Source organism: Spodoptera frugiperda, chromosome 25 (genome assembly GCF_023101765.2).
Source record: "Spodoptera frugiperda isolate SF20-4 chromosome 25, AGI-APGP_CSIRO_Sfru_2.0, whole genome shotgun sequence".
Classification (NCBI taxonomy): domain Eukaryota; kingdom Metazoa; phylum Arthropoda; class Insecta; order Lepidoptera; family Noctuidae; genus Spodoptera; species Spodoptera frugiperda.
In genome coordinates, this window is record NC_064236.1 from 16,160,006 (window position 1) to 16,167,674 (window position 7,669).

General features: G+C 33.5%; 1 long non-coding RNA gene across 1 annotated transcript; it reads right to left on the minus strand.

Annotated features, from left to right (window-relative positions):
* Window positions 1–200: 200 nt before the first annotated feature.
* LOC118275491 (uncharacterized) lies at window positions 201–1,484 on the minus strand. The gene is made up of 3 exons (XR_004783605.2): window positions 1,344–1,484; window positions 939–1,005; window positions 201–362 (listed from the first exon to the last, which is right to left on the minus strand). It is a non-coding gene; the product is annotated as an uncharacterized LOC118275491 (long non-coding RNA).
* Between the last annotated feature and the right edge of the window lie 6,185 nt (window positions 1,485–7,669).

Below are 7,669 nucleotides of genomic sequence, written 5' to 3' on the forward strand. Positions count from 1 at the left end.
TCAAGAATTTATAAAATGCTATATATTTTATTATTTCTTTTTAGCATTAAGACAGCGTAGTTTGATTTTGAACACCATGGCAACTCACTGATTATGTGTGTTTAGTGGTTATTGATTTGACGAGCCTTTTAGAAACTGGGTGTTAATGTAAGGAATTGGTGAGATTTTGACTTACGAAAGCAGTAAATAAAAGCGTATTGTTATTCATTCAAATTGTTTACTTAATTTTCTGGCATTTTTGTGGCTGTAACCCGCTATCAAGAAACTCTTTAAATAATCTACAATAACTCCACTCGATCTGGTACCGCCGGTTTTTTTTTGCAGTCTCGAGTTGTCGACCAACCACACCGCCATCACGTCAACTGAAAACAATAATAAACACATATATTACTATTTTTGAATTCTTTGTTCGACAATGTGGTTGTCAAATAGGGCAAACTATTACTGTTGGGCTTTTTGTTTTATTCTGTAACCGAACTTTTGTAACAAAATGAATTACATAAAAATTATTACATAAACTAAATAATAATAATAACAACTATGGCTAAAATATAAACAACACAACATATAAAAATACAGTGCCCAAACACGGACCGCATTGCCACGTTGTATGGGATAGGTATTTAATAATTAAACAAGTAATATAAATGGAAACATCGCCAATAAAACCTTTTGAGAGTGTATATCAAATATCAGATCAATCTATGTCAAATAAAAACAAACAAACGGGTCAAACTAAATGAAATCGTTTAGTCACAAGTTAATTCCATAAGATCGAACTGGCGTTTTCAAATTCACAATAGTACACAAAAACACATGTTTCTGTTATGTATATTTACTATTTCGCCAACTTTGAATCGGAGAAAATTTAAAGAAATACAATACAAAATACATTTAAAATTATATTTAAGGCAGCAAAGGTATACAACTATACATACATGTAGTATAATCGCTACACCGGCCCGTTGCTACTGTGGCAGCCATCTTGGTGACGCACCACAGGAACTGTAAACAAATACAATTTATATGGTACCACGCTATATTCTTTTGATAAACAGATCATCATCACTAACTTTCTTTATCTTGCTTCACCCACATCAGTCCTATCAAACTAGAGTGTTATATCTTCGGTTCTTACCAAAGATTGCACTAATTTTCTTTGTATTGATATCTCTCATAATTCTGATGTCTTCATTCACTTGACAAAATTATTTTTTATTTATTTAATCTCATCACAAAAATTGTGAATGGCGATATTAATTAAAAACTATTACTTAATATCATCTAATACTATTTTTATTTCACTTATCCATCCTAAACGTATACTTAAATAAATTATTTACCTGTGTAATCTCCCACCTTCGCTGAACTCGATACCTCGGCGTTAGCAATATTTTACCACAAACAACAATCAGTATTACGATTAATTTTGCCAAATATGTCTATACCGCGGGCAGTGCGTAATGAGACTGGTTAGAATTGCGCGAGATGGCGTCTGTTTTATAGGGACCCAGGGATGTGTTGCCTGTATACCAGATAGTGTTGTACCGTGTAGCTACAGCAGTGTTATCGAGAAAGTATAAAATTTTTCTCGTAATTATCTTTAAAATCAAATTGTATTAACCACTCAGTTATAAATATTTATTAAGTAATACGAGTATCACTATTACTACAGGTTAAAGGAAAATGTCTTCAAGCTGTCTGTCTCTACGCATACATCGAGACGCTTACGCTTACGATTTATAGATTCGCTGTGTACGTTTTAATAGCGCGGTCATGGCATTTTTAGGGTTCCGTAGCAAAATGGCAAAAAAACGGAACCCATATAGATTCGTCATGTCTGTCTGGCAGGTATGTCACAGCCATTTATTTCCGAAACTGTTGGGCTACATAGTTAAAACTTTGTATGTTGATGTATTTTGGGAATAAATAAATTTAAAAATTAAAGGGGGTCACATCATACATGAAACTGAGTAATTTTTTTTTTTCAGCTAACCTACCCGTGATTGGTGTCTATAGATAGGATTTTAAAAAGTCCGATTCGCACTTGGCCGGTTTTGTTTTCTGTCGACAGTATCGACATCATGTCTTCCCTAAGGTTAAGGTGTAGCACCTGGTCTGCACACACATACACTTACGCCGCATGCACACATTCACAACCCAGACAGATTTTGATCGATAACTTGTATACATAAATGTATAATGTACGTAGCAACCTAAACCCTACGGTAGCCAACGGCTGTATTATTGTTGTGTAATTTCCGTTTAGCAAGTTTAGGCGAAGATACATATATTTTACTATACAAAAAATATTACGACTTTGAGTAACTAACTGTTCTCGTAAGTTATTGTTTTGGTTGGTCTTGGTTTGTCGATTCGTTAAATGTTTTAAAACAGAAGCCTAATATCGTAATTCAAACAATAGATGTTACGTGCATACGTACTCTTTGAACCTTCTGATCTTAACAATACGTTAGCGTAGCGACGAGGGGCGACGATATCATAAATAAAAGACCGTATGCTAACACTACAATTGTTTGTGTTAATACAATACAGATTGTAAAACAAACACACATAAATAATCACACGCTTTTCCGAGGAGACAAGCAAAATCTATAAAATTAAAAAGCTTGTTTGACACCCATATTAAGGTGACGAGTGCTTTCCTAGTGCGGAAATATAGTAAAATTATCAAGATAGAGAATTTGTATTACTTTGTAACTCTCAGGTTTTTTATACAGAGTCTATCGATACTATCGACATCATGTCTTCCCTAAGATTAAGCACCCTGTCTGCACACATGTACACTTCCGTCGCACGCACACATTCAGAACCCAGACAGAATTTGGATCGATAATTTGTATACAGAAATGTATAATATACTTATAAACATACTAAGTAACCCCAACCCCAATTTAGCGTACCCCTGCACTGTGTTTTATTTTATTTATTAAGTTCTCCTAAACTTTTTGCTGAACTGGTAATGATACCGGTTTAAAGTTGTAGTCCAGTATTCTAGTTTTATGTAAAAGCACGGCGCAGCATTGAAATATAGAATTCGTTTTATGGGGAAGCTGATACCACGTTTCAATAGTTTTTACTCGTTACAGTTACATTAATGAAATTCGTCGCTGCTGTGACTTGGTCGCATAAATAGTATTCATCTAGTTTGCAGCAGATCGGTACGCTATCAAACCGTACCTAAGGCCCTATGGATGGCGCAGCTACTACGTCAAGTTTCTGATATGTGGTAAACTACATTTAAAAGGAACAATTGCATTGCATTCAATTTATTGATACGCTTTTAAAATGTTTTAAAGACGGTTTGGTTGTGAATCACATACTTTACTTTAATTATATACGTGTAATTTATTAATGATTGGGGAAGGGGCTAATTAGGCCTCCGATAACCTCACTCACACGACGAAACACAACCCAATCGTTATTTTTCGCGTCGGTTTTCTGTAAGGCCGTGGTATCACTCTGGTCGAGCCGGCCCATTCGTGCCGAAGCATGGTTCTCCCACACTTGTAGTGTCCGTCCGTACATTCTTTGATACCATAAAAAGCACCCCAATAAACGTGATGGAAGCAGAGCTATTTTTGTTAGACGTCGTTTTTCAGCCGGAATTTTTTTGTTGAAAACTAAGAGTTCTGAGTCCCCTTTAGTTAAGATGATCGACAATTTACATACTCAAAGTAACAATTGTTTCTGGAGAATTAAAAAGTACCACTTCTGATAAATGATAAATGATAAATGATATTTATTTTGCAAATAGGTTATAAAATAACACTTTTACACGTCAATCTCTTAAATAACTAGATGAGGCCGGCTAGTAAGTACACATGATGCCTTGAAGCGAGAACACCATGTACACGAGTGGTAGTAGTCCATTGAAATGTTACATGAGCTTTACATTTTTTAGAGGACGCAATTTTATTTTTTGATCATGTGGGGGTGTCAATAGAAGCTTAACTTGAAGTTTGTGGGATCGCCACCCTTGTCCCCCGGCCGCCATCTTGGGAAAGGGGTGGAAACACTTTTTATGCTATATCTCTGAAACTATACATCGTACAAAAAATGTTTAAAATGATAATTTGTAGAAAATTATTTTGCCTACAAATATGTTTCATAACTTTTTGCTCTAAATTAACAATTAAAGAAGTTATAAGTAAACAAGTGAAAAAAATTATAAAAAATTTCTTTATTGCTCTATAACTTTTTTGTTACATTTTATAAATAAATGACTTCAGACCAATCCTGTAGAATATTTTTCAAGAAAAAATTTTCCCTACAACTTTTTTCAATTTCATTCATTAGAAACTCAGTTACAGCGCTCCGAAGTTAACCGGGTTCGTCAACGCTCATGAGAATCTGGTCAAAACGTTTAATTTTTTTTTACTTTTTTTATTGTTATTCATATTTTTACAAAATTTTCGTTTAATTTTTACAACTATATACATTAACTGTAAGGTAATTCTCGACATCATAATATTTTATATCACTTATTAACTAGTTACTCTAATCGATTCTACATTATCGTCAAATGTGAATCTTTGAGGAATTACAGGACTTAAAATTGGAGTCATAGTTGGAAGTTCATCTTCAAATTCATTTTCTTCTATTAACTTTGATATTTCCATAATGTTACTGCATGTTTCACCAGAACAATGTAGGCAAACTGTCGAGCATTTCAGACCTATGGTAAGTTCTAAGGTAAAGAAAAAAGTTAGAAATGAATAAGTAAAGATGTAAAAATTAAACAAAAATTTTGTAAAAATAATGAATGATAATAAAAAAAGTAAAAAACATAAACGTTTTGACCAGATTCTCATGAGCGTTGACGAACCCGGTTAACTTCGGAGCGCTGTAACTGAGTTTTTAATGAACGAAATTGAAAAAAGTTGTAGGGTAAAAAAATTCTCGAAAAATATTCTACAAGATTGGTCTGCAGGCATTTATTTATAAAATGTAAAAAAAGTTATAGAGCAAAAAATATTTTTTTTATAGTATTTGTTCACTTTTTTACTTATAACTTCTTTAATTGTTAATTTAGGGCAAAACATAGTGAAATCAAAAATATTTATTATTAAAAATATAAATAGATGCTTTCACGTACGTAAAAGTCGGTGAGTGCCGCAACTACAGTAGTAATAGTCGTCGCTATAGCAACTGCTAAATTTGTAACTCATGGTACCAATATTGTTTGAAAAGAATGAACGATCGTAACTAAACTACAGTCTTGTAGTATAGTAAACTATAACATTGATAGTTAGAAATGCTCATAATACCAATGTTGGTACTTAAACTATCCGCTAGAGGCGCTGTTCCAGTTTGCATACACTTTTTCAACTACAGTGTCTGCGGGAATGTTATAAGGCAAACTCATGGTATAGGTACAGCTCATGGTACGAACATTGCAGCCATCTATTGTAGTTGCGTTGTCACATTTACTACTGTACTAAGGGAAGATGTCATAACTACGTCAACTCATGGTAATGGTACTGTTCGCAAACGCATTCCCAGTGCGAAATATAGTAAAATTATCAAGATGGACAATTTCTATTTCTTTATAACTCAAGTTTTTGATACAGAGTCTATCGATATTATCGACATTATGTCATCCCTAAGATTAAGCACCCGTTTGCACACACGTACACTTGCTTCGCACGCACACATTCAAAACCCAGACAGATGTTGATCGATAACTTGTACACATAAATGTATAATGTACTACCCTACGGTAGCCAACGGCTGTATTGTTGTTAATTTCCGTTTAACAAGTTTAGGCTACAATATTTTTATTGTTTAAAAATTACAGACTTTAAGGAAATGTTCTATTTCTTATGCATAACATAAAAAAACCATTTTGTACTTAACAATTTATCCCTGGATGAGTCATACCGGGACAAACATATAATGAAGTACAAACATGTAATCTATATTTAGCCTTTTCCAGATAATAAATAAGAAAAAAAGATACTAAAATGCTTTAAAAAACTCAAAAAGTGATTTAAAACTATTTTCATTGAATTTTCTGAAACAAAAAGTACAAAAAAGGGTCAAATCGGCTACTGCTGTGGTGTTTATGATTCACCAGTAAGGTGAATCACGCGTTTCTTGATTCTGTTTGATTGTGGAAGATCACCGTGGATTTATGTCAAATGACATTCCATCGGTTTACAGAGTAGCCAAGGACCCTCCAAGAGAAGTCCTTCAAATTTACTACCCTATCGGAGTCGCAGGAAAACTTCGCTTGCGCGATGCAGGTTTTTGTGTTTTTCCAGCGTGGTAGATGATTTTTAACAAAAAGTGAAATGACATATTTATTAAATAATTAACGAAGAAACGTTCAGCTGTTTTTATATTTTAATAATTGTCAATATTGTTGTTTAAACTGATTTTTTTAGTATCGACTTTACGTTACAACCAAGAACTGCCATCTGTTGAAAACACCCTTCCCCCTTTTAACAATTTACGTACTTCGTATGGAAAACGTCGGAAAGCGCTACTCTTATTTGCAATGGTGAAATGCTAATATAGTGACATCTAACAGAGGGTTGGTGAATTAAGAAGTATTCACGATGTAGTAAATTGAATCCTGAGCGTACTATCGTTGTGCCGGACTAGCTGCTTCGAATGTAAATCGTCAGAGAGCGCTGTACTAACACTACAAGTACGAACAAATATAAATCCTCTTCATGATGAAATAAAATCATCTGAAGCCATTTGTTTTTTTATTATTTAATGACTCTGTTCACTTTACTCCATCGATTCATGTTTAAATTATTATATGCAATCTGCAATAATCTCCCAGATTGTCGGTAAATCTATCTAGGTGACTGTGGCGAAAGTGTAACTTTATGCTAAAATGCGCCTAAATTCTTGAAGCTTTCCAACACCTGTTGCACAAGTTATATATAATTTGGTGCTTTAAACTTACCTCAAAAGTTTTTATTACTAACACAAAACCACTCTATTCTTTACGTTCAGCATCAGTCGTAACTTGAGCGAATGTTTTATGATTTTTTCTAAGATGTGTTCGTACATCATTTCTTAAATGTGTGTTAAAATGTTGTACGAGGTGATGTATATGTAACGAGATTGTAAACAGTATCTTATTTATAGATTTGCTCGCTGTCTCTTATATAAGCCATAGTTAACCCAATTTACAAGGTGTATAAAAGTGTGTTAAAAGAAATTTCGTCTTAGGTGGCTACACCGTAGCTGGCTACGCCATAGCTGGCTACGCCGTAGCAAATTATTATCTTATGTCAACTACACAAGTGAAGCGACGTTATTATTTCTTAGAGGTTTGTTAAAATTTTGTACGAGGTTATGTATATATAACGAGATTGTAAACAATATCTTATTCATAGATTTGCTCATTGTCTCTTTTATAAGCCATGATTTAACCCAATACATAATGTGAAAAAAACTTAGTACAAATATTTAGATGACATTTGATTCTAATCAAGTTCATTGTCATTATCAACACCTTTATTGTAATGAATTTATAAAATGCTGTATATTTTATTATTTCTTTTTAGCATTAAGACAGCGTAGTGATTTTGAACACCATGGGAACTCACTGATTATGTGTGTTTATTGGTTATCGATTTGACGAGCCTTTGAGAAACTGGGTGTTAATGTAAGGAATTGGTAAGAT